The sequence below is a fragment of the Pezoporus wallicus genome, unplaced genomic scaffold (assembly GCF_028554395.1).
Source record: "Pezoporus wallicus isolate ANWC-B61680 ecotype Strahan unplaced genomic scaffold, APGP_CSIRO_Pwel_v1 scaffold_6885, whole genome shotgun sequence".
Taxonomy (NCBI): Eukaryota; Metazoa; Chordata; class Aves; order Psittaciformes; family Psittacidae; genus Pezoporus; species Pezoporus wallicus.
Window position 1 is genome coordinate 4,112,472 of NW_026638858.1, and position 26,118 is coordinate 4,138,589.

General features: G+C 47.0%; 1 protein-coding gene across 2 annotated transcripts in view; it reads left to right on the plus strand.

Moving 5' to 3' along the window:
- Nucleotides 1–26,118, plus strand: part of HRAS (HRas proto-oncogene, GTPase) — a 42,671-nt gene that overhangs the window by 3,628 nt on the left and 12,925 nt on the right. Inside the window, exon 2 of one of the 2 annotated variants that reach the window (XM_057412761.1) lies at nucleotides 19,303–19,370. The exons of the other annotated variant lie outside the window; for it this stretch is intronic. The gene's annotated coding sequence lies outside the window, so the exon portion shown is untranslated. The remainder of the gene's footprint in view (nucleotides 1–19,302; nucleotides 19,371–26,118) is intronic. 2 annotated transcript variants of the gene reach the window in all.

A 26,118-nucleotide genomic window follows, 5' to 3' on the forward strand; every position in this document is an offset into this window, starting at 1 on the left:
ATGAAGATGTTTGCTCAGTGGTGATGCTTCTCTGACTCCCCTCAGGTTTTCTGGCTGTTGCAGGAAGGGTGTTACTGCAATTCTGGAGTTTTTTCCCAGCTCTCATTTTCGCTTGTGCTCTCCGTATGTCTTTTTTTAAAAGCAAATTTGACTGTATCCTAAGAAAATTACTGGGATCAAATGGCAGACCTTGTATTGTTCATTGGTTGTGTATCTGTGTGCAACCTGCTTCCATCTGCTGCCTGACCAAGCCCAGCCTCCCTGCTGGGCAGTTCTGCTTTCCTCCTGGCATCATGCTTCCTTCCTTCCCCCTGGGGTTACATCCAGGAGGTATCTATCTTTCAGTAGGGCAAAAAAATTGAGTGCTCTGAAGGTTTTCTGGCTCACCTGTTACTTTCAGAGTCTGTGTGAATGTCAGGTTGATGAGGGTAGGTAGCAAGAGGTGAGTGGGTTATCATGCATGACTGAGCAGTCACAATACTCAACTTAGATCTAGTATTCAAAGATTAAAGTATCAAAAATTAGAGTGCTGTTATGGAGAAAACTTGGTTTTTTATCCCTTGATAAAATCAAGGGAGGGTATTCCCAAAAACAAGGAAAGGAGTAGAAAACTTTGTATTTTAGGGTAGGAAGTTGCTATGCATCAGCAATAAAGCTCAGGCAGTCCAGAGGAGTGTGATGGGAGTTCTCAGAGTGCATGATTTGCCTCCATTGATGGTTGCAGTGATGTTGCTGCAATGAATGAGCTAAGCTGTGTATGTCGTAGCTATCTGCTTTAAGTGCTGGGAATTATGTGATGATGTCCTCTTGTACCCATAAGGAAAGGTCTCTGCTGTACTGAAGTTAACAGTTACAGTGCTCCTCTGTCTTGTGAAATGTTTTGGATAATGCTCGGGCACACTGACACAGCAAGCAATCCAGGCGGCATGTTGTTGTGAAGCAAAATTGATTGGGAAGGATGAGGCCAAGAGGAATATTCTTTTGCAGTTAATTACTGCAGGGAGAGAGGGAAGCTGTTTGGCTTATACTTGCAGATATCCAGAGGAAAATGCTTCAAGATGATCTGGTTTATTGTGTGTGTTGCCACCTATTTCTTGGCCTGTCTAAAACATGAAACCAGCATTGTTTTATGACCTATTCAAGAAAAACAAAACTTGGTTATCAACTTCTCAGTGCTGGAATATGTTTTTACAGCTTGCTGTGTCTCATGCAAAATGGCCTGAATGCCTACAGAGGGAATAGTTTTTCTGTGCTATCTTAATGTGCAGCCTGCCAGTAGTACCCATCTGACAGCAGCGTGAACAGCTCACCGCTGTGCTGAAAGGTGACTTTGTGGTTAAAGTGCAGGAGCGTGAACTCAGGAGTCCTGACCGCATCTTTGGTCTTGGCTGAACTGGTTGCTTTATCTCACTGGGCTCTCCTCTTCTGCTGACACTGATCCAGCCTATCTGCTAAAAAGGGTAGCACGTCCTGGGTGAGGGGGACTCTGATAATGCAAAACCAGCAGCAGCCAAGGTACTTTCATAATGTAGTGCTGTGGGCCCAATTATACGTGGATTTCTTCTTTTGCATAACTAAACCCATTACAGATCAGACTGCTCATATATAAGTTAAGTTCAAGAGCTGGTGGAGCTGAGTTTAGATGCGCATGTGTGGGAGCAGTAACTTGACAAATACAAAAAAAGAGACTTTGTTGTACTGTCTCTGGGAAGATGCCTGTACATATTCTGCTTCTTTAGCATCCTTTAGAGAACAGCAGATGTAAGGGAGAAGCTGTGGCCTGTGAAATGAAGAGGATGTCATCCTCTTAGTGGGAGAAGAGTGAGATCTAAAAAGCTGGGAAGTGGAAGTCAAATGAGAGATGCTGGTTGTCCTCAGTGGAGTCTGCTTTGGGGTGCCCTGTCCTCACTGGGTAAGGTTCTGCAGGAAGAGATGCGAGCAGATCAGTGGAAAAAGGCATTGTGGAGGCTGCTGTTGTGCAAAGTGGAGCATTGGCTATCCTGCCAGTCCAGGCTGAACTGGAGCATGGCCGGCTGGCAGTGGGAGTGCACAGGATCTGAGAAAAGCAGACTGGTGAAAAACCTTCAAAAGAGAGTTTGGCTGGCAAGTGCTTGTACCCAGGCAAGTTGGGATCCTGTTTAGAGGCTTGCTGAGAAGTGAGCTCTGTTCATCAAGCCATTTGTTGGGGTAACAGGTTGCCGTCGTGTAGGCTTGCTCCAGTATCACTGTTGAGTCTGCTTTGGCACTCCATGCTGTCTTCAGCAGTTCTGTGGCTTGCATCCAGCTCTCTTCAGCCTGCTCCTGTGTTTAAAATAAACTTTAATGTATGAAACTGAGTCTGCAAATGATGCATTTTGTACCTTGTCCTACCCCAGCTAGGCACTGAGTGGTTCTCCTAGTGTCGCAGTAGCTCCTGCATTTCTGTAGTGACCGTATTATCCATGCTCCTTCCGTGCAACTGGCTTTGCTGATGACATGGGGAACTTAGTTGATGAGATGTTGGGGAGCTAGAATTCATCCTCCAGAGACAGGAGACAGCTGGGTTTGAGAAACCAGGCTTTGGTTCGTATGATAAATAGGTAAAACATGAAGAAAAGTGTGATAAGTAAATAAAACATCACTTAGAGGTAAATATGGGACAGATGCTGGGTTGTATGTGTGCTGATCCCTTAACTTTTCCATTGTCTTCCCCTGGGTCTGTCTATTGGTGCAGTGGCTTATTTTGGGTCCAGCTGTATTAATCTCCTGCTGTGGACAGCATGACTCTCTCCTCTATAGCATGCAGACCTAGCAAACGTTGGTGAAAGCAGGACGTACGTTCTGCCTGTGTGCGCATGTGCGCACGCATGCCCTTTGCCTCCCTGGCTTGTGTGCAGAGGCTGAATATATAACCTTATAGTGTAACCTTGGTCATGCAAGGTTTCTCCCAGTCTTGTTTCCCCTGGCCTTTTCCTGATTTGCATGATATTGTACAAGGCCAGGCAGCTTTTTCTGGAGGGCTTGTCCCACTTTCCACTCAAGCAGCTTTGGGCAAGTGGTCTGCTCCCTGACCTGCTTCGACAAGCATGTGCTGCCTTCTTGCTATGCTGATATGGGAGGGAGTATGAGGGTAAGTGCTGTGGAGCTAGGCTGGAGAGGACATTGCTGTGCCGGTTGGTGGTGTGACCTCACATGTGGCAATCAGTGTAGCTGCTGATGGATGAGGAAATACACTTAAATCCCTGCTCTGCTTTCCGCCTCATCATTCTGCTGGGGGATGCAGTGGCTGTGACTTGTACTCAAGTCAGATCTGCTCTTTCTACTTCTGCGAGTACAAATATGTCTTCCATCCTGCTATACTCATTTGCAGCCTTCAACTCTGTGGCTATTCTGGTAGTCCCCATGAATTTTGAAACATCAAGGTATTCATTGTCAAAACGCACACACAGGAAAGAAGCGACCACCTTGGCCATGGTGAAGGTGGGAAACAGAGGCACAAGAGAGTCAGACCTAGATCTGATAAAATGCTTCAGCTCCTGCTTTTCCACAGAAGCAAGGAGGCTGTGTGCTGGTGTGGCTCATAGGCACAGGGGCATGTGTAGGGTCTCACTGGATCTGCAGAGCAGGGAGGTGGGTGGATGGAAATCTCATGGCTGATCCCTGTACGAGATGCATCTGGTACAGTTGGTACAATTGTACCATAGTTCCTTATGCAGAAGGGATGAAAGCCACAATATTCACTCCAGAAAGCCACCACAGAAGCAACATCAGGTCATACTTCTGAGAGTGGCTTGCAAAGTCAACACAGACATGTCATCCAGTACTAGATCAGTCTTTGTTCTGATCCCTGCAGTGGCTAAAGAAGTCGGGCACCTAATCAGAGATGTTTTCAAGTGTGGAAAGCATCATCTTCTAAAAATACTGTCCCCTTTTGTATGTCAGGTGGTCATTCAGAGACTGAAGTCATTCCACAAACTAGCAATGTTGACCAAGACTCAAGGAAACCAAGAAGACAGAGCTGTAGACTGTGCAGGGAGGTAGGGCTGTGTAGAGTGCAGCCTGGGTTTGGTGTGCAGATGGTGGTCTGCATGGATTTATTGAGCACACACACTGATAGAGACAGTCACAGCCAGTTGATGTTGGACTGGGAGGCCCACCAGCTGGCTGCTTTGTAAATGTTGCCATTTGCCCTGTTGACCATTTTGACTTGTGGTAGGTGGCTGAGGATAGAGGGTGCTTTGGAGCGCACACAGATTTTATAAATCACTGTCAGTGGTTATTTAGAGCTGCAGCAAAGTGCTTTTTGTGAGCATGCTTAACTTTGGCCTCCAAAAGATTGGTTTGCTAGCACCCCCACCACAAACCACAGAATCTCAGGGCTGATCCTAGGCAGAGTGTAGCTCTAAGTCCACTTCAGTCCTCCTGCCATGGGGCTATAGACTGTATCAGCGGTCTTTCAGTGTTAGTCTAATAAGGTAATGTCTTAGTGGGGTGAGAGCAGTTCTCTCCCTGTTCTGTGGCAGGCACAAGGAGAATAGAGATAGAAGAAAAATGGTCTTACTTAGCTGATTGCAGCAGCTACTGTCATGGTTTTCTTCTTGAGATCATTTCCTATCTGCCAGGCCAGGCAAGAATTTGGGCAATTGTCCTGCAAGGGGGAAAGCTAGGACTTTCAGACCCTGAATAACATTTGTTAAATAATTAGTCATCTGATCGCCACAACTACTGCACCTGATTATCAGCTGCCAGACAAGATGTCCTCTGCTCCACATTTCTTCCACAATGAACACATTAATCTGTACGAGTAAGAGAGAATGCTTCCTCCACATCAGTTTACACCTTTGTTCTTCTGCGGGGTATGTCTCAAGTAGCCACCCTCTTCCAACTTAGAAAGTGTTCAGATCCATCTGATCCTCATATCTGCTAGGAAGTGAGAAACTGCACTCCAAGTGCCAAGTTCTGTCTGTGGAAGGTGAGTTAGTCCATGAGTTTCTCATTCTTCTTGCTCCTTCCCATAATTTTGCTGCTAGATATTATCACTCTTACCACTCACGGGTAACGTGTCCTTTTCCCAGGTATCTGCCTATAGGCAGGGCAGGGAAAGGAGAGGAGTTATGACCTCTTGTTTTATGGCTGGATTGATGACGAATGGAAATCCATGTTAATAGAAGGAGCCTGGAGAAGAGTTGAGAACAGAAATTGCTGTCCTAGTCTGATGCTTTGACAGCAAGATCGGTTTTCCCCCTCCTTTGGTAAGCGATAAGTGTCAGAAGATTCAGCACCCAAGTATTGATGCGTTGTTAATCTGATTTTCTGATGAGGGAAATGCTTTCTCATCACAGCAAACCCTAAGAAGGTGGGATTTTGTTTTCTTTTATAATTTCAAGCAGGGTTGTCTTGTCTACTGTTTTAATATTTTGGTTATCCAGTCTTAAAAGTAATGTGGGTGGAGGGCTGGAATAGCAGTCCTTTCCGTGTAAGTCTTCTAGGTTGTAAGTGGGGCTTGTATCTGTAGAAGTGGATGTATGTCCCATGGTAAAGTGAGTGCTTTAGCTTGTTGTGGGTTGGAAAAACAGTAAGAAAATTTTGGCAATTGAAAAGAGGTGTTGTACCCCTCTGGATGAGGTTTGATTTAAATACCAGAGGGCTCTATCATCTTAATTTGTGTTGGTGGCAGGTGATTTCAAAGTGAGCCATCTCCCTTCTGGTCACCTGAACCTTGGCACGTTTTGGGGAAAGATCAAAACCCCAAGATGCAGTTACTTGAGCAGGTCTTTAATGATAAAAAAAAACTTCTGGGGGAGGGGGAAGGAAGAGAAAAAAGGTAGATTTCTTCAAGAAGCAAAAAACCCCCAACACTTTTTCTCAAAGCAGTTTCCAAGGCACCTAATCTAATCTTTCCAAAACAGTTCTCTGGCAGCCAGGGCTCACATATTTTAGCAAAGCAATGTAGAGAGGAATGTATCGTGACAGTTTAATCTGTTGCTGAAATGCAGTCACCTCTGGGGTAATTCAGAGCAGTCATGGAGGGGATGATAAACCTGTTCAGGATGGGAGGTTGCTCAGGTGAAACTGTCAATGGAGGATGCCCATGCAGAGGTATAATTCCTGGAATTTAGCTTCACTGTCTTCCTCCTTTGTCTTTAATGGAGCTGTAGCCTGTTCACATCTTCTGATCAGGGCAGTTGTTGTGTCCTTGCTATGGCAGCAAGGGAGGTTTTGGTGATGATTCTCCCAGGCAGGTTGTAGGGAAGACTCTCTGGTAATGGCCAGCTTTAGTGATGAAATGATGCAGGAGAAAAAGTAGAGGATTACAGCATGTAAGGTACAGGTCCGTGTGCATTCTAGTCCCTGGCTGGAAACTTCTGAAAGTCCAGGGCAGCTAGCTGGGTATTGTAGTCACCAGTCCATGGGTAACAGCAAACTGAGCTGTGTAAAGCTGGCCTGCAATTTCTACAATTTTTAAAGAGGAAAACAAGGCATTTCACTGAGAGGGTGGTCAGGAATTGGAACAGGCTGCCCAGGGAAGCAGTGCGATACCCTTGCTGGAAGCGTTCAAAAACCATGTAGATTAGGCCCTTAGTGACATGGTTTAGTGGTGGACTTGGTAGTCCATTGTAAAGTTTGAACTTGATGATCTTAAAGATTTTTTTCCAGCCTACCTGATTCTATGATAATTGCAGAATGCTTTTGAGAAGGCAAAGGAAAGCCTGTGTGAGTTTCAGAGGAAGATGTATTTTGAAAAGAAAGAGGTGTGTAGTTGCTGCTGTAGCCCTATTTAGGGTTCTCAAGAAGAGCGTTGCCTGAAGTGTGCTCCTCACGGAGAGGTGGGAAGCTGAGTGCCTAGCAGAGGGCTGGGCTTTTTCAGAGCATGCTGCTAAGTGTGTGGGTTTTGGCAAGCCCGGCAGTTGCACTGCAACAGAGTTATGAGGTCTTGTTCAAATCCTGCTTAAGTTGGTTGAACTGTGTTGACTGCAGTGACCATGGGCTGGGAGACAGTACAGCATCTCTCGGGTCAGTTCAGGTTTTCATCTCCTTTATTTTAAAGTCTGCATCTACAATGAGTTTATTCAATTCACAGTTTAGAGCAATCTCAGAATAAATCCCAGGGGAGGAGCGAAAGGAAAAACAACAAAAACAAACCCACTCCAAACAAACAAGCCACCACCAACAAAACATACCAAAATAACCAAACAAGTTGTGCTATGGAGCTGGGATGTGACTGACAGCTGATGCATGGAGGTGGACAACCATCAGTCACACTTTCTCAACACGGCTCTGCGGGGGCAGTGGGAGCAAGTGTCTGTTAGGATTAGGATGCAAAGAGGTAACATTTAAAATCTGAGGCAGAAGCCTTCAAACTCGGTGACAACTGTATTGTGGGATGGAAGAAAAAACCCTGCCACCAGTAAGTCACCCTTTCAGGAGGTAATCCGAACTTCTTGTTTTCTTCTGAACCCTTCAGCTCAGTCCCACTGTGGGCAAATGTCATGCAGTCTCTTCCATGCTTGCTTCTCTCCCCTCCCCCTTGCCGTTTGATTTGAGGGCCCTGTGTAAGTTATTGCTCATTCATCCTATTGCCACAGAAGTTACCCTGCTTGCAGTCCCTGTGTGAGCTTAATTTTCTTGTTTTCTGTAGCACAAGGTCTTCACAAATCTTAGAGTAGCTCCTCAATCTCTTACCTGGCCTAGAAGCACGACAGCTCCATTTAATGTGTGCCATCTACTTTGGCTTCTTGCCCCTAGATTCATTATTTTGCATTTGTCTGCATCAAGCTTCAGTGTTGCCTGCCCCAAAGGATTGTATATCAGAAGTCATGGAAGAATCCTCAAGGTTGGTCTGCAAATCTTAAGTCTCTTGCTAGAATAAATGTGCACTCAGGGTGCTCTATCCTCTCCTCTGTTGTGTCCTTGCCTAGACCTGCTGCTTGTGTGCATCCGTATCTGCCTGTCGTGAGGCATCTCTTGGTGTGCATGAAGTGAGCTTTGCAGCCTTTCCTGCAAAGGCAATGCTGTTCTCACAGCGCAAAGTATTTGGTGCCTGAGACATCTCCCTTTTTATTCCTGCTGACACAGAGGCAAGTCGAGACCTGCAGCTCTGAGTTCTCTTCAGCTAGCCCCCAAAGTAACCTGGGTATAGTTGGAATATTGTTACAGGGAAAATACTGTGAAGTTTTCATGGTGGTAGATACTTAAGAGCATGGGCCTCTCATCTACAACTTGAAGTGAGCCTTATCTTTGGGCCTTGGGGACTGAAGTGCTTTTATGTTAGGTGCAGTGTGAGAGTCCCTTTCTGAAAAGCTTATGAGCTAAGTGCAAGATGGGGGAGCACCAGGGTGCAATTCACCTGTCCAGATGCTGACATATAATATCCCAGACACTTACCTGCAGTCCCCCTGTAGAGGCAGCAGAGGAAACAAGCCCTTTCATCCTAATGCAGATAGATACCTGAAACAGGTCAGGCAGATTGTGCCTGTCTCTTATTGATGGTAAAGAGGCTGTGGATGATGGGCTTTCATGGAGACATCTTTCTTGTAGGTGAGATGATTCCCTGTGCCTCTTCCTTTAGTCAATAAGCTACTCTTCATTTTGGTTCCTTTCTGGTCAAGAGCTGCAGCAACTGGAAGACACAGTTAAACACTTCCCAGAAGTGCTTCTAGCAAAAGTGTTAGGATAGAGCTCCAAACCTATCCCAGCTCTGGAGCATTCTAACCAAGTGAAAGGAGTGGGGGTCCTGACCTCGTGCATGTGCCTGAAGAGCAGTCCTGTTGTATTGCAGTGGGGAAAGATTTGAGACCTCTAAACCTGATGCTGAGACAAGGGCATGGGGGCTTCACATCGTGGATTAATGGATAATAGCAGAAGGAGTCCTGTGGTGCCTCTACAAGGGCAGCGCATCTGTGTGTTCCAGGCTTGATGGGTAAAACCCTTTCTACTAGGGGAAAAAGAGCTTTTACCTAACAACTGAAGTGCTGTTAAATGCTGTAATGGGACTTTGGGGGTTATGGAACCAGTTTCTGTAGTTTTGTATCCCACTTGAGCTGAACCTTTGTGGTTGCTCTGAAGAACTTGGCGTGGTCTGCAGAGAGCAGGTTGGAGGAGACCCAGAGCTGTTCTTGAAAGAACTGGAAAAACAAAGCTGAGCTGACTGGAAGGAATAAAGCCTGGTAGCCCAGGGACGATTTTCTTGCCTGACTGAGTTTCCCCTTTGATTGGGAGCACTTGTTCAATCACGCCTTTTGCTGGGGAAGAATTAGCCCGATGGCAGAAATGTGATGCCTGGGTGTTTTGGGAGTGAAAAACCTGCCCACAGCAAGAGCTTGCAGAGCTTAAACTCAGCCTTTGAGTCCCTGCGCTGGCAGCTGGTTGCAAGCCTGCTTGCAGGAGAGGGTGCTGTGCCAGGCTCTTTACCCTCTGTGTCATGCCTGTGTAGTCAGCATTAAATCCTAGAACCCCAGAGAAAACCAAGAGTTAGTTTTATACCCCACTTTTTTTTTGTTACCAAAACTCATACTGTAATTCCCATCAGTTCAGGCACCTATAAAATGGTGGTTAGCTCTGGAAAGGCTCTGGAAGTCTACTATGTACACTACAGTCACTTCAAATTTTGCAATAACAGGGAATTTATAGGGGGGAAATTTCTGACTGACACTAGGTGGGAAGAACACATAACCATGCTACAGAAAAAAAGTAAAAACCCCTTCTTACATTACATTATATAGTGCATTTTCCTCACTTCACAACACATCTGATCTCTCCCTGCTGTCTTTCCTGGCTACACGTATCCACCACAAGCATTTTTTATTTTCCTATTTGAAATTCTATGGGACAGAGCGCCCGGGAGAGTATATGAAAACCTTCAGGAGGCTTTTAACTCAGAAAGAAAGGTATAGCAGGGCCTTGTAGTTAAGGGCCACAGCATACATCTTGCTCTGATACTTTCCTGGCTGTCTTTCTGTTCTGAGCTTTGGTAGAATAAATAGTGTCTGTGTTTGAAGAACATCCCAGCAGAGGCATCTGGTACATCATCAGGATGGTGCAGGTTCTTGGCACTTCTGCTGCATGTATCCTCTTGCTGGTCAGCAAGTGCATCGTCAGTGGCACGGAGCAGTGACTGCACACCTGCCCCTTTTGCCTGCTTACCCAAGGTAATTCCTTCTGCTACTCCTTCACATGGCAAAAACAAGTCAGAAAGGCAGAGATATTAACACAGGGTTTTCATTTGCAATACTATACCTGCAGTGCCTTGCTGTGCTCTGTTCATGGGTAAAACACTGAGCCCCATCCACAGTGGCAGTATTGGGCTAGTACCGGCTTTTCTGCTGCAATCCGCCTGCTGCTGCTCAGGTATGCTCTGGCAAAACTGGTTTTTACTTGTTTTTCGCCACCAATGGTATACTTGCTGCCTTGTCAACTGGAGACAGTTCCGAAGTCTGGGAGGTATGCAGTGTTGTCACTCTGCTGTTTGCTCTAATGGTTTACCAAGCCCATTTATGGGTCTTTGAAAGCTGGTGGGAGAAACTGGGGTCATCGGGCTCTTTCACAAAGTTGTTGTAACTATATGACCTTCCTAACTGATTTCCCTCATTCACTCATAAAACATATGTGTACCGAAACCTAGGCAGACAAGGCTGTATCAAGCCTCTAGGCATGGGAGATTGTGTAATACAGTAAAGTTGCATATCATGTCCAGGGCAGAGCTAGCCTTGTTGCATCAAGAATTTCCTTCAGCTTTTCCCTTTAGGGTGGGAAGACAACTCCTATTGCAGGGAGTCCCAGGTTCCTCCTGTACTCCACCAAAGGCTGCTTGGGTGTCTGATTCAGCTCTGCAAATAGTGCCTAGTAGCTTCAAACTGGATGCGAGGCCGACTGGTATTATTTCCCTTGTGAAGGCTAAAGCAAGGGAGGGAATTTAAAGCAACTTGTCTTAGCCTGAGTCAGCATTACGGAGTTGCGAGCATGTCTCTGTAGAGCCTAGTGAAAGGTCCCTGGCTTATCTGACTTGATATTTTGCTGGTTGCACAACTTGCACATCCCATAGATGCAAATATTTTCCTGGGGATGGCCCGGTTGCCCAAGGAGGGTGTTTGTTCAGATTCTCATGCTTTGCAATTAATATAAGCTTGCAATTAATACAAGCCTCTCAACTCTGTGTGAGAGAAAGAAGGGGGAAGTGGTGCTAGGTGGTGGTTTGGGTTTTTTTCCCCTCTTCCTGTTGGTGTTCCTCACCAGCTGGCTACTTTGAAACGAGCATGTTGTGGTTTTTTCCTTAAGAAGCAACATGTTGCTGCAAATTCGGCTTTGGAGAGGTGGGAGCTTTTGTCTGCTGTTGTGTGCGAGGCAAGGTTTGTAGTGCTGGTGTACCCAGCCTGCGAGCTGGGTCTGGTTTAAGTGGATGCCTGCCCAGCTGAGTTGCATGGTCCTTCTTCCTTGCTGCATTCCCACACTTGCCTAGTGGTGGCTGGGAGATGCTAGACCTGCTTTTCTCCTTTGTATCATTGCCCAGACTGTGCAAAAGCAGCGAAGCTTACACCACAGCCTGATGTCAAAGGAATCTGAACCTGGTGCATTGCAAGTAACTGTATTTTCTCTGCCTTGTTCAGGTAAGGCAGTGTTATCTCAAGGGCTGTATGAAGTGCGCTTGTCCCGGCTGTGCCAGGCACTGACACAGCTCACAGAGATACTCATGCACATTCTCGTCTGAGTTACTGGATGAAAAATTGCTCCTTCAGAGGGTAAATTTCCTCCATTTTAGTACAGGTTCAAAACCAAGGTATCTAGTTTAGGAGAGCACACTTCATCTTTAGGTACAGCAGCAAAGATTTGAGTAAACCTCATGAAGTCTGTGGCTCATTGTTTTCCAGAGTACTCTCTAAACATGCTCTTCAGAGAGCATTGATTCCTTTGGTGCTGTAGAACAAAGGAAACGCTTGAAGTGGTGTGGAGGAGTTGTCACTCTATAAAACTCAACCTGGGCCACCGGCTGTGTGTTTCACAGTGATCTCAGCCAGTCACATCGGTGTTTTCTTCAGAGCTTGCAGCCAAATGGAAGTCTTTTAAGGAGGAAAAGGGGAAAGCCAACTACATGAATTTTGGTACCTGATCAGGGTTTTGACTGTTAGTTTAAGTCAGATTTCCTGTTTGAGTTGACGTAGCATATCCTGAGTTTGATCAAAAAATATGTGGAAGTAAAGGCAAATGAAGCCTGTGGAATGGCAGCCACCGCTTGGAACAGCTTCTTTATGGTAGATATCTGTTTGGGTATGAAATGTTATGTTCAGGTTTCTTCAGTTTTCAGAAGTAAGAAGTAAGTCTTCAGTCTTCAGAAGTAAGACTTCTTTCAGAGTCTTACACCCTCTTGGTCTTTTCTTAGGTGTGCAGGTGAAAGGCAAAAATTATTATATGAGGTGATAAAATATTTGTGTTTAGCAGGGGTTTGGGTCCAGATCCTAGACTTTAATCAGCCTCTGACAGAGGGAATTAATTTAAAATGAGACAACCTTTACCCAAGATTTTAAGGATGGATTGTGAGGGTAAGTTGACAAACTCCAGCTTTCAGAGCTCAGTGCTTTCTTTGCTGTGTACTCCTCCAGTACCAGCTATACCATGCTGTGGCCTTGAAGGTTCACTGTAGGGACACACATGGTCCTCAGGGAGATGTTTTCTGAAAACAAGAGGATTTGAAGGGAGAAATCAAGCAGTGGTTTATTTCCAGTTAAGTGTGAATGATGTCCAAGAGCGAGAAACTGCTGTGTGTGCCTTATGAGCCCTGGGAAACAATAATGGTGAGTGCCACTGCTGTCAGATGAAGCAGGGAGGCTTTATCAGCCCATCGCCTCTTTCCAAAATCTCACTGGTGGCTTGTCTCTCCACCAGGCTCTTGTGAAGGCACGTGATCATGTTTGAGATCTCGCAATACTGGCAGGACTGTGAACATTCAGAGTTCAAGTTTAATCTCTGAATTTATTGTCCCAGGGAAGGAGAATTTTGTTCTGCTGAGGATTTGAGGATAAATGAACCCATAAAATAGAGCCCCTGACTGTAGATACTGCGGTGGTTCTCTGCTCCTGTTAAGGAAAAGAGCAAAATCAAACAAAAAACAACGCACCACCAAAACCTGACAGAGCTGCTTGTTTTAAAGTGAAGACTTTCTGTGGTAGTTCTAGTGACTGTTTCCTCAGGGGAATCATTTCCATATCTTATGAGTAATTTCTGAGTCCAACTTGAAGCTCACAAGGCAGAGCATGTCGTGACAAGAGCTAGAAAGTTTGCATCATCAGATGAGACTGGATCATTTTCTAGCAGTGCTGGTTCACATCATCTCTCTGTTTTCCTGCTTGCTTTTTCCTAACCACTGGAGAGGGAGAAAAAAAACCAAGCCGGGGGGGGGGGGAACCCCCTAACAGCCTTTAGTATTACCCAAACACTCTTGCAGTCTTGTATAGTCAGCAAAGGCATCATGGACAGATTTTCTGAGTATGGGTGAGCAGAATTTGAGAGGAACCCCAGAACACATCGTACCCAGACTCCTACCACTTGAACAGTGACTTCATAGCTATTGCAATTTATTTTTATAGTAGCAGACCAATAAAAGCCTGAAGGTGTGAAAAGCAATGCAGCCACCAGTCTGAGCCAGCATGTAGACTGTGGTCTTCTGGTGCACATCCCATCTCTGTCCCATCAGCTCTGCCTGGAGCCTTTTTGGTGTGGTATATTTGCCATAGCTTGAGAGATGGGTTTTGGTGCCCTGAAGTCCACTTTTGAACCCCCTTTACAGTAATCATGGCTTAAGTATCAGTTCTGGTGTCTTTGCTGATGTTTGTGAGGGCAGATGCTGACCACAGTGGTAACCAATAGAATAAAAGGTCAAGGCTGGTTTGCTGGTGGCTGAGGGCGATGGCAAAGGGTGATAGCATGAAGTGCTCCCAGCAATTGGTTATTTGCAGAGTGATGTAGGTCATATAACAGATCTTCCCATCCCTGCAGTCTAATAGGATGTAGAAAATATAATTGTTTTCATGATATTATTGTTACACGCTGGGGGATTTCAGGCAGATGCTTGGATTTTTCCCAGTGGGCTGAAGGGATGTTCAGGTTTTGTTTTATTTATTATATTTCAAGCTACAGTCAAAGAACCATGAGTCAGCTTGATCTTTGCAGCAGTTCCTCCACTGTTATTCCCAAGAATTGTCTAAGATGCCTGCACCTCCACTAGGATGGGTGAACCCAGAGGCTGCTATATAACATATGCAGGATTATTTTTGTCACCCCCCTTGCAGAAACTCCTTAGGGAGGCTCTGTGTGTCCTTAGGAGCCAGTGGTAGGAGAAAGGAGGGGGGGAATGTTTTGTGCCTCTTAGCAGAGGGTCCTGGGAAGACACTCAGCTGCTGTTCCCAGGAAGAAGTTCTCTGTGTCAGGAGTCCACCAGCGCCATGTGCAAAGCCTCATGGCAGCCAGATCTCCAGGGAGGAGGAAACAATGTAGTCACCTCCTTTCTTCTTCTGCTATGATTGCTGACTTTCATAGCTGCTCTGTGGGCATTCTCTGTGCCTCCTGGCTGAGTGAAGGTGTATTTTAACCCTTCCTTTTCCAGGAAATGTCAGTCTACCTTGCTGTTCTTGTCAAGATGCTGAGAGAGGTAAGTGGGCTAAGACTGAAAACTAAAATAGACCAAGTGAGTTCTCAGTGTTGATTATCTTGGCTTTAGTGGCTTCGCTACAGGGAAGCTGGTTTTTACCTTTTCCTTAACATGATCCTTTGAGGTCAGATCTTGGTTTTGGGGTTTGCATGTTTGGTCTGACTCGTCAGCTTGGGCTGTCCTCTCCCTTACTTTGGGAAACTAAAAAAGTCTTACCCCTTGTCCATACTGCATGCACACAGTGACTTAGGGCTGTCAGAAGTCAGCTTTGGAATTCTGTATTTTCCTTTTGTGGTTATGTTTTTTTCAGGCCAGATGCAGAACTGTTTGCATGGGCCTTATAAAGTCCAAGAATAAATCCGATGAACACTGCTGTGTCTCTGCAATGTGTCCTTCACCATCACTGCAGAGTTGTGCTTGGACAGCAGGGTCACAAAGTCTGAAAGGCTAGTGAGAGGTGGCTGGACCCCAGGGAAGAAAATGGGAGGCCTGGTAAAAAGAAGTGATGCTCATTGCTGCAGGGTGTTAGGGCAGTTGGTGCCTTCAGAACATAAAGATTTGGGTGTTGTATGGACAGCAGGAAATCCAGAGTTAAAAAGAAAGAAATTCTCCAAAGTGGAAACTTTGCTGTAGGAGCTCCCTGGTTTTATTTTTGCAGATCGTCTGGCAGGATGAGACCCTGCCCTGGGACCAAAGATGGCTTCCACTGGAAAGAGTGAAAGAAAGTTTAAGGCTATGTGAGGATCCCCTACGTCTTTGATGCCCAGCTGCCACTTAACACTGCCCAAATGAAGTTATGTTACAGTATTTACAGTGTGTTACAGTTCAAAGTTCAAAAGTCCCTTCTTACTTTCTTTTGTTGTGTTTTTTTTTTTCCTCTCCAACATGTGTGACCTTTTCTTGCTGCTGCTGCATAGGTTTTGCCTGAAGTTTGCTGTGCAGAGATTGGTCTGTGGTGGAGGTGCATTGCCGTGCCTGCCAAAAGGCTGTTTCATCTTGAGGAGCACCTGATGTTGGAGTGGTGTGGGCTGATGTTGCCCCATTTTACTTTCCCCAAACTGTGACTATTCTGGTGCATGCCACAAATGTTTTGGGCTGTATTTTGCATGGTCTCTTTCTTCATATACTCTCAGAAACCAGGTGCTGCAGAGCAAGGTGAAATCCTGTCTGTAGGTGTTTTAAGTACCAGCTGTGTCTAGTCACCAGGTACCTGCGAGAATGCTACCAGCTGTGGTCAGGTGCTGGTCTCTGGCTGACTAGTCCTACTAAAGACATTCTTTCTCTCTCTGTTTAGAGACTTGAAGGTTTTCTTCTTTCTGTTTGCAGTTGGTAGCTCATGTCCAAGCTCTCTTATATCTTCTTGTCTGTTCACTTAATGAACACTCTTGGTTGTTTTTTCCACAGTGAGTTGTCATCCCTGAAGCTCAGGGCATGAATAACCCCTGCTCTCTCAGCCTGTCTTCACAGGAGAGGTGCTCCAGCCTTCTGATAATCTTTGTGGCCCTTCTCTGGGCTTGCTCCAACAGATTCACATCCTTCTTGTGTTGGAGGCCCCAGAACTGCACACAGTACTCCAAGTGAGGTCTCACGAGAGCAGAGTAGAGGGGCAGGATCACCTCCTTCGACCTGCTGGTCATGCTCCTTTTGATGCAGCCCAGGATACGGTTGGCTTTCTGAGCTGTGAGTGCACACTGAAGCCAGCTCGTGTTAAGTTTCTCATCGACCAACACCCCCAAGTCCTTCTCTGCAGGGCTGCTCTGAATCTCTTCTCTGCCCAGCCTGTAGCTGCCTGGGATTGCTCCGACCCAGGTGTAGGACCTTGCACTTGGCATGGTTAAACTTCATGAGGTTGGCATCAGCCCACCTCACAAGCGTGTCAAGGTCCCTCTGGATGGCATTCCTTCCTTCCAGCCTATCAACCGAACCACACAGCTTGGTGTCATCGGCAAACTTGCTGAGGGCGCACTCAATCCCACTGTCCATGTCAGCGACGAAGATGTTGAACAAGACCAGTCCCAACACCAATCCCTGAGGGACACCACTTGTTACCCGTCTCCAATTGGACACCGAGCCATTGACCACAACTCTTCTGAGTGTGACCATCCAGCCAGTTCCTTATTCACCAACTGGTCCATTCATCAAATCCATACCTGCAATTTAGAGACAATGATGTCATGCATGCCTTACACAAATCCAGGCAGATGATGTCAGCTGCCTTTCCTTTATCCACAAATGCTGTAACCCCACTGTAGAAGGCCAGGCCATCAAATTGGTCAGGCAGGATTTCCCCTTGGTTAAGCCATGTTGATTGCTGCCGATCGCCTCCTTATTGTCCATGCACCTTAGCATAGCTTCCAGGATAATCTGCTCCATGATTTTGCCAGGCAGCAAGGTGAGACTGACCAGCCTGTAGTTCCCTGGGTCTTTCTTTTTCTGTTTATAAAAATGGGGGTTATGTTTCCCCCTTTCCAGTCATCAGGAACTTCACTGGACTGCCACGACTTGTCAAATACAATGGATAATGGCGTGGCAACTTCATCTGTCAGTTCCCTCAGGACCCACAGATGTGAGGTGCAGTTACACCTAGCCTTGAGGCATTTATCAGAGGGACCTCATGTGCTCTGCTGCTCTCAGAGGCTTTGCTTATTTGTTAATCAGCTTGCCAAGCTTCAGTGTTGACTTGGAGTCACATCTCACACAGGCTTGGTGTCTCGCTTTTCTGTGGTTTCTTTTCAGCTCTACTGTGCCTCTGGACACTGGCTGGGAGCCCACCCAAATGCTGCATGTCATTGCTGTTGTGGGCTCGCAAGGAAGCTCTGGAAGAAACCCCCCCCCCCCCCGCTTCTGCTGATTGTGCAGGTCTGCCAGCAGATGCTGGGGGCTGTGATGGTGGTGATGTAGTAGGTCTCCTGCTGTCCCCTGCATAATCAACTGCAGCCAGTGATGAGATGCACAGTCCTGTGGCAAAAGCTCAAACATGAGGGAGCAGAAATCCCCAGCTTCACCAATAAGTTTCCTGTGTGACCATCAGCGAGTCAATTGCTGTGGGTTCCTCATTGCTGGGTGGAGCTACTATTTCCTTGATCTGCTGCACTGTGTGTTCCTGGGGAGTGGGGTGTATGAACCGGTGTGGAGGCTACACAGAGTTGAAGGAGCCTTTCTTCTGCATCCATGCTGTGGTGCCTGCAAGACAGGGAAAAGGAGTCCCTGTGCGCTGTCTTTTTGTTGTTCAAGGGAGAGTCCTCCCTTTTCAGTATGGACAGCTGTAATGTATACATCTTCAGTCTGATTTGCAGCAGCTCTGTGCTGTGACAGTGATGCATTTAAATAACCCACCCACAACAACATTGTTTGGGTTTTGTTTTTTTTCTTTAAATCCAGACTGCTGCAGAGGGAGGGGACATGAGCTTCACGTTAACGAGCCTGTTGTGGCTGAGATTCAGCACAAGCAGCAAAGTGACGTTTGTGTAATCCAGGACCCAAACTTAACAAAGTCTGCTGATGCAGACTTAAATCTCATCTGCTGATGCAAACTTAAATGTCATGTCTTAACTTTCAGACCTCTGTTTCTGTCAGTGTTGTGTGATGGTTGCTCTGTATTGCACACAATGTGTTGGTTGGCTCTGCCTGGCTTCAGAACTGGTTGTGATGAATTAATTTCCCTTGGCTGTGTTTGGAGGTCTTCTCCAGACCTCTGTGCCAGGCATCCTCAATGTCGCCATCCCTCCAGGCTGCAGCTGCTGAATCTGTAAATAAGCAGTGTGATCCTGAATATCTGCTGCATAATGACTGATGCATAGTCATGCTTGTGATAGCATTGTCACTTTGCTAGTAATGTGTCCTGATGGGAAGAAGAGCAGGGATGGGGTCCCAGCAGCAGGTGCCTGCTCGCTTCCTTTTACCTTGTCATCCTGCTGCCCCCTTGTTGGCTCCCTAAGATGCCTCATCTCTTGCTTTTGTAATGAATTTTCCTCATCTCCTTCTCCCACGTTTGCTAAAGCAAGCCCTGCAGGTTTGCTTTTTTTGCTGTGGTGCCACCTTCCCCTTCATCCCTGGTCTGCTAATAAACAAGGGTGTGTGTCTGCAAGGGCCAAATTAATGTAGGAGGATGATCGTTACATTTGATCATGTAAATTGAATGGCTTACTAATAAAAGAGATACTCTTGGAAGGATCTGATTTTGGCTGTTTGGGGTCACTCAAGCTGTTCCTTTGAGCTCTGCCTCTGAATGAACTGCATGAGCAGCTTTTTATCAGTGTCCCGTTGGGAATGCAAAGGCAAGAAGGAAGCTCAGTCTTTTTCCCTCATGCCAAAACGTACTGTCCCTTGTGTGTAGCTAGCCTGTGGAGATGATGCCATTGCACCTGTGCTGCTCTACCTTCTGTCTGGAAAAATGAGGGCAAAAATAATGCTGTATCACCTTTCCCTGGAAAAGGTAAAACTTCACAAGATACGATTAATGGCCTGTGAAATAGCACATGTGAAAGGGATGGATGAGGGTTAACTCTTGTTTTCGCCTTCAGTACAAAATCCTAGGTGCTGTCCAGGGAAGCTGGGGGAGCCAAATTGGGTATTAAAGAAAGGTCCCCTAAGATACACCTGTCTGAGTCTAACCCACCCAGAGCTGGCTGTCCCTGCAGAGAGGGAGCCTTCTCACTCTTCCTCTGTATTTCTTTTCCTTCTAGGGGGACTTGAGCCATCCCCAGACAAGAGGACCCTAATTTCTCTGCGGGACCGGTTATCCATCCAGAGGGTGAGTGCCGTATGGGCAGCAGCAGACTGGGCTCCTGCTGTTCCAAACTAATTTGTCTGCTTTTCTGCTGCTGGCCAACAGATTCCATTTCATTCCACCCAATCCTAATGCCTCTGGCTTGCTGTTTGGGCCTTTTTGCTGCAGGAGCGGTAGTACAATAGGGCATATGCTGTGTGAACTGGTTTATTTCTGGAGACTGGAGCTTACCAATACTCATGTAATCTAATTTTGCTCCAAAACCTGGCCTTTTGAAAAGTCCCTTATCCATTAAATGCTAAAAGAAAAAAATGAAAACCTAAGAGCATTGTCAAAACAATTCTTTAAACTTTCCAGATGCAAATATCCTGTTTCCTTATCCATTTATTTGCTATAAAATTATATATGTGTCAGGATTTAAGACAAGCAGGAAGCTGAACAGCTAAACCTGTTTCCATTGCAAATTCTCAGTGAAAATGGCTCAGATGCATTTTCTGAAACCAGCTTCATAATGTTTCCCTGTCAGCTGTTGTTTTGGATGGACAGGGAAGGATGGGGAGGGAGAAGAGCATGGAAATCTCATAGGGGCAATGCATTTCTTAATTATGGGGTATGGTTTTTTTGGCCTGATACTCGGTGATAGTGCTCAGGTTGGGTGGGACTGGGCCTTTTCTAAATGATACACAAGGCCACCTTATACCAATGGCTTTCTCCTTTCTTGTAGCTGGGCTTTGAGCAGGGAAAAGAGCAGCAGTGTTCACCATGTCCCTCTGCTCCCAGCCCTGCCAGCATCTGTGCATCGGAGCATCAGCTGCCTCTCTGCTGGCTGCCTGTGCCCACAACCCAGTTGTGATTTCGTTAGCATAGTTAGAGAGCAGAGTGCCTCTTATGGACTCTGTGCTTTCCCACTTGATGTACCTTGACCCCCCAATTATCTCTGTTCAGAGAAGCTGGGCTGGGATGGAGCTGTCAGCTCTGACAGCCCAACACAAAGACCCAGCAGAGACCAATGGCTTTCTCATCCGAAACCTCTACTGAGAGCTTTTTTGTCTCATGTGAAGACCCCGGATGGGAAGTCATGTTGCCTGAATTTAGTTCCCAGCTTTACAGCCCATTGATGACTTGGGAGAGTCCCTTGGTTTGTTTGCATCCCCTTGCCTGTCTGTACAAGGAGGAGGATAGTGTTTCTGATGATGCATGGCCACCACCCCCAGCTCTAGCACTGGGTGCTCCATCTCTTGCAGCTCCGTGTTGAGATCTGAATTTGTCCCATCTTACGCTGTTGTAGCAGAGAGCCAGCTGGCTGTGACATGCTGTAGCATGATGGCAGGACTGGTGGGTCCTGGGAGAGGCCGTACCTTTCCCTGGCAGCTTGCCTGTGTCTGCTCCTTTCACAACCAAGTGGACCAGGCAGAAGACAATCAGGTACCTTATGAAACCAGCCTGGAGACAGTATCTCTTTTAATCCTACCCCATTACTGGGTAGCACTTACCCCAAAGCCTGATGTTCTCTGTCCCTGTTAATAGCTGCAATTACAGAGATCCACTTACACTGGTGCTACGTCCTTGTCTGGTCCAAGTTTCTACTTCATTGTGCCTTATATTTTGTGGGAAAATCAATACAATTTGGTACTGAGTCTAGCAAATCAAAAGATTGCTCAGAGCCTGGGTTGTGGTTGCCTACCACACATTTTAGCAGTTACATTTAGTATAATCTATAATGTGGGTCTTGTTTCTATGGTATCTGTCCATCTCTTCATATGCTCAAGGTACATCATGCTGACTTTGTGTTTCTAGATGGCACATTAATGCAAAGGAAGGTTAAAAGCTGCCTCTTGAGCTCTGCCTTGGCCTCTCCGTTACACAGAGTTTGCTCTTTGCTTCTCTGAAGCAGGCTGGGAGGCCTGGGAGAGGTCTCTTTTCCAGGGTGAGGTGGAGAGCTGCCAGCCCAGCCCATGAACCACTTTCCTGGCCCTGGGAAGATGGAGAGGAGATGAAAACAAAGGAGCAGTTTGCAGTCTTCTGCATGTCAGCAGCGAGAGCATTTCCTACCCCATGGTGCGTCCCCACATGCGTTGGCAGAGTCAAGACTAGGTCCTAAGTCCTGACTGCGAGATAAGAGCTCAGTTTTGATTTAGTCGTCCCCTGTTGTCCCAGCCTGCTTTGTGGTGTGTTCCTGCCATCGTGCATCCACCTTTACCAGGCTTTCGGGCAAAACTGCAGCCTCCTCTTCCCTTACGCAGGCCACTCTTGCTCATCTAAGAGTGTCAAACAGCACTTAAGTAATACATCACATATCATGGGCACGATTTAAAAATAACTTCTCCAAAGGTGAGCTCAGTGGTATTCTCAGCTAGTTACTCGGGTGCTGGCCCAGGTGCTCTTTCCTATCTGCTTGTGGCTTTTTTAAGGGTCTGTGTTCAGCAGTTGGGTGGCACATACCGTTTGCTTGCTTGTTTCCTTCAGACCTTTCCGTGGACTGGCACAGGTAACCTGCAGAGCAGCATGCTTACTCTTTGTGGAACTTCGCTTGGAAGATTGGTTCTTCTGCAGAGACTATGGTGGGATGGGCTTCTTGCTTTCAGGGAGAAGGGTGCAATGGTGATGGTGGGAGGTGAAGATCCCACTGCGATTCACAAGCACATCCCAGTGCCTGTCAGACTTGCCTGATGGTGTGCTGTTCCCTATGTTCATGATGCTGGAGACTTAGGCAATAAGCAGTCTGGGTTTATAAGCTCCTGAGGTAAGCGGCCTCCTAATCCTTCTTTGGAGCATAGTAATTTTGGTGGCCTGTATTGGCTGGGGGGGGGCAATAACTTCATCCAGAGGGAGAGCTCTTGGGGTAGCTGTTTTGTTTGTGTTCCTGACTTGTGTAGGCTGTTTGCTGTTTTGGGTGGTTTAGGCATAGCTGCCTCCCAGTTGTTCTTGTTAGAGTACGCGGGCAACAAAGAACTTTATTAAGAATATTTATTATTGGAAAGGAAAGCAAGGACAGTGTAAATGGACCTGCAGCTGAAGTAGGAACCAGGGAACAGAAAACAGGCAGCAACTTTGGTGAGGATGGTACCATCTCATTTGTCCTTCCATCTCTTGTGGAGCGGGAAGATGAGCAAGGACTTCACAAACTCTCTGCAGGTGGGTAGTCTCTGGCAGAGGGGTTTTGTTGCCAGAGGTGCTTCATCTGGAAACCATGCAAGGGCTGGGCCCGGTGCAAGGACCTGTCTGTGTGGGTTCAAGATCTTCTGCATTCTGCAAAGCCATGGCTTGCACCTTGCTGGGACATGTTTATGGCTGTTATGGAGAGGCAGTCCCTCTCTTCCAGACCTGCCTGTGCCTTAAACCTGCCCACAGCTTTCTGCTGTTCTTCCTCCCAGGGCTCTCCTTGAATGTATGCCTGTGTTTTGAGCCTCCTACATGATGTCATTCCTTATCTCTTTTTTTTACCTCTGGAGCAATATTCTTACACTGGGTTTCTTAGGATAAGCTGCCTCTTCTTTCAGATCTTGAAGAGCCTGCAGAATGTGGAAGAAGCCATTCTGTTCCTCTTAGGCTTTTTTCTTCCCCCCCCCCCCCCCCAGAAGACATTTATTATCTCCAAGTCATTTCTCCAAAGCAGGGCCACCATTTTCAACTTCTGTCACATCTCTCTTTTTGTCTGTGGGCTGCGCTGTCTGAGTTTGGGGGTATGCAGCCAGCAAGCCAACAACAAGCATATTGGGTTGCATTTGCAGCCCACTTGTTAATTTAAAAAGCAACAAGTAGATTAAAATGAAGCATTGGATAGGCTGTGATTCATAACAGAGCATCAGCTTGCCAGGCTTGTTTGCCTGATTTCTTTCAGGCTAGGCAGGCCATGGAGAACATCAGCATTTTGATCCTTGAGTGAAAATGAAAGGTGGCATTTCATGATGCTGGAGAGGTTCCTTCAGAGGCTGTATTTTGTGATGTTTGGGATAGTTTTGTACGTGAGCAAATGGAGGAGCCTGGACTTGCTGGGCTCCCAACTTGCAGGCATGGTAAAAGGCTGAGGTGAGCGCTGTTCTCCTAGAGGACTGCAGACCACTTCTGCCTGCAGGGCATCTCTGCTGAAGGGAAATAAAGTCAAACATAATGTCATTTATGGTCTAAGGGCTTCTTGGTTCATCTCCAAGGGACTTTTGGAGGAAAGGGTGCCCAGTCTGAGATGTGCCCAAAGAGATTTGCAGAGGTGAAACTGACTTTTGATGCCTTTAAATGCAGACTCCCAGTGGACACATAGAGGGTGAATGTTTATTAATGAACAGTTGTGAAGCTGTCATGGCTGGCCTCAGTACAGCAGTGCTTCACAAAAATATCTCCTGGCTTGTATGGTTGGCTTGATGTCCAACCTGGGGTAGAAATAAGGTGATGGGAGGAAAGGGAGGACACATAGAAAGCTTCTTTGGTGATCCTGTTGGAAGGGTGTCAGAGCCTCCCTTGTGTTGAATCTGTTGGAAACCCACTGCAAATCCTTTCTGCTCGACACCTGAGATTTTCCTGAAACTGCAGTGGTGTAATGGGACATACTGGTGGGGCCAAGCCCCTGGAGTTCCTCACCTCTGCTTCTGCCGAGTGAGTTTCTGGAGGGTTCACAGCCAGGGCCCCAAAACCACCTCTTCCCCTGTAGAGGAAGCTCTATGCTGGAGAATAGGGACCGTGAAGAATGTGAAGTTGTTCTTTGCAGGACAGCTGGATCAGTGGGTACCCCTGTAACCTTGATGCCTACACCTGCTTTAGATCTTAGCCCTGCAAAAGCTTGTGCCAGGCATTTCAGTCCTTGATTCTGCGGACAAAGCCTCCAAGCTGCCCAGCACGTGTAGGCAGGGGAGAAAGGTAAGATGTGCCTTCTGTCCTCACGTAACACCTTCATCTCCTCCCTTCAAGACAAAGGCAGGATGCTGATGCCCACCCGTGCCAGGTGCTTGCTCTCTTGTGTGGCTTCTTGTGTGAGGCTGGCAGATGTTTCTTGTTTGCCAGAGCTGCGTGGCTCTGACTGCTGGGCTGGGATCAGCTGCTGCTGCCAGGCGGAAGCACTCGGCGAGGCTTTCCTAGACAGCTTTGAATGGGAGCCAGGAGCCCTCTCACTACAGGAGAAAATCCACGAGGTCAGGAAATGCAGCAGCAGCAGCTCTGGCTCCATGCTGGTGCTGTTGGCTTGGCACATGGATCCCAGCCCTCGTCTTCCCCAGCAGTGCTCCTGAACTGCTGTCCTCCTCCCTGTCTTGCTCAGCTGTTTGTTGGACAGCCGTGCACAGCTTCTGGGAGTGCAACAGTTGAGTACCTCGAAGATGACAAATTTGGATGGGCAGGGAAGATGCCAACCGGTGTCAGGCTTTCAGATCTTGAAGAGCTTGCAGAGGATGGAAGAAGTGCTGTTCCTGCAGTGTGTGGGACTGAGAGGCTGTGCTTTCGTGTTTCCCTGCTATTTTGTGGTCAGTTCTGTCAGGGCTCTGCGTTAGCTGCTAAGAAATAGAAGCTCTTGTTTATCCTCCTTGGAAATCCTCGTATCAGGAGAAGCTTTCACAACAGCCAATAGGCTGTAAACCTCTGTCTGGTGGATCCCCAGACTGAGCATGAAAACTTGGAATGTCTTTTGCTACCTCTGAGGCAGGAGCTCTACTCTCTCTCCCCTGCCTCTGTATTTTAGGAGAGCCAGAAACATTGGCTTGGGATGGCTGTTTCTTAAACCAGCCCAAGTGGTGGTGGTGATGATGTTCATGAGGCATCGAAACCTGTACATGTGTCACTGGGCAGCCTTGCTCTTCCCATGTTCAGGAGCAGACTGTGATGGGGAGCTATGAGGTGGTGTTGGTAAGGTCAGCTTGGGGATAAGACCAGCTGCCTAAGTCTGTAACAGACGTTGGCCATATGGAAATCCCTGCTTTCCCTGCAGGTTTGGCCAGGCTCCTCCTTCTGTGGTATTTGCATATGCTCTGATGAGCAGTTGGGTCTGCATGTTCCCTGTGAAGAGCTTGCAGCGTGGATCCTTCGGGAAAGGGAGCAAGCTTGTCTGAACATTGATTTTTAGCACACATTAATTCAGGCAGCTCTCGCACCCAGAGCTGTCCATCATTCCCCACACTCTCGCTCTATATTAGGACATGTTTGCAGCAATGGTATGAAACAATCAGGTGGACTTTGCCATCCTCAGCAAGCTGCAGAGCCTCTTCTGCCATTGCTGGGGAGAGGAAGGCATGTGGGGTGGTGAAGAGTTGGCGAAGGTGCAGCAGCTTCAGCTGCAGCCCTGAGCTGGGGAAGACCCTTAAGCTGCTGTGAGTAACCACCTCGGCCTCCACATCCTGCTGCAGTGTGGACCAAGAGCCTGGTGTGGCTGTGTGGGCTGAGGGTCTTCTGAAGAGATAGGCCAAGCAGTGCCTTCCACTGCAGTGGTCTCGAGGGAGGACCCTGTCCTCAGGGACTCATGCCTTCCCCATATTGAGTCTAGGGTTTTCTCACTGCTTTGCAAGTCCAATAGGCCTTGGTGGTTGTGCAGGTACCCTTGAGCATCGTCATGGCTGCTGCTACATCATCAGCATCAGATGCAGAACAAGGTCCATTGTAGCTGCTGCAGGGTTTTATTTACAGCCTCCGTATGTTTTGCTAGGGGTTGCAGATCTCCATGCTTTGTATGAAAGATGGAAGCTGGTTGTAGAGACCCTTCTGTGTTCATCTGTTCCGCTGCAAGAGTGATCCTCTCTCCTGGCCAGCACTGTTTGGTGGAGAGGGTCAGTCAGTGTTTGCTTCTCAGTCCCCT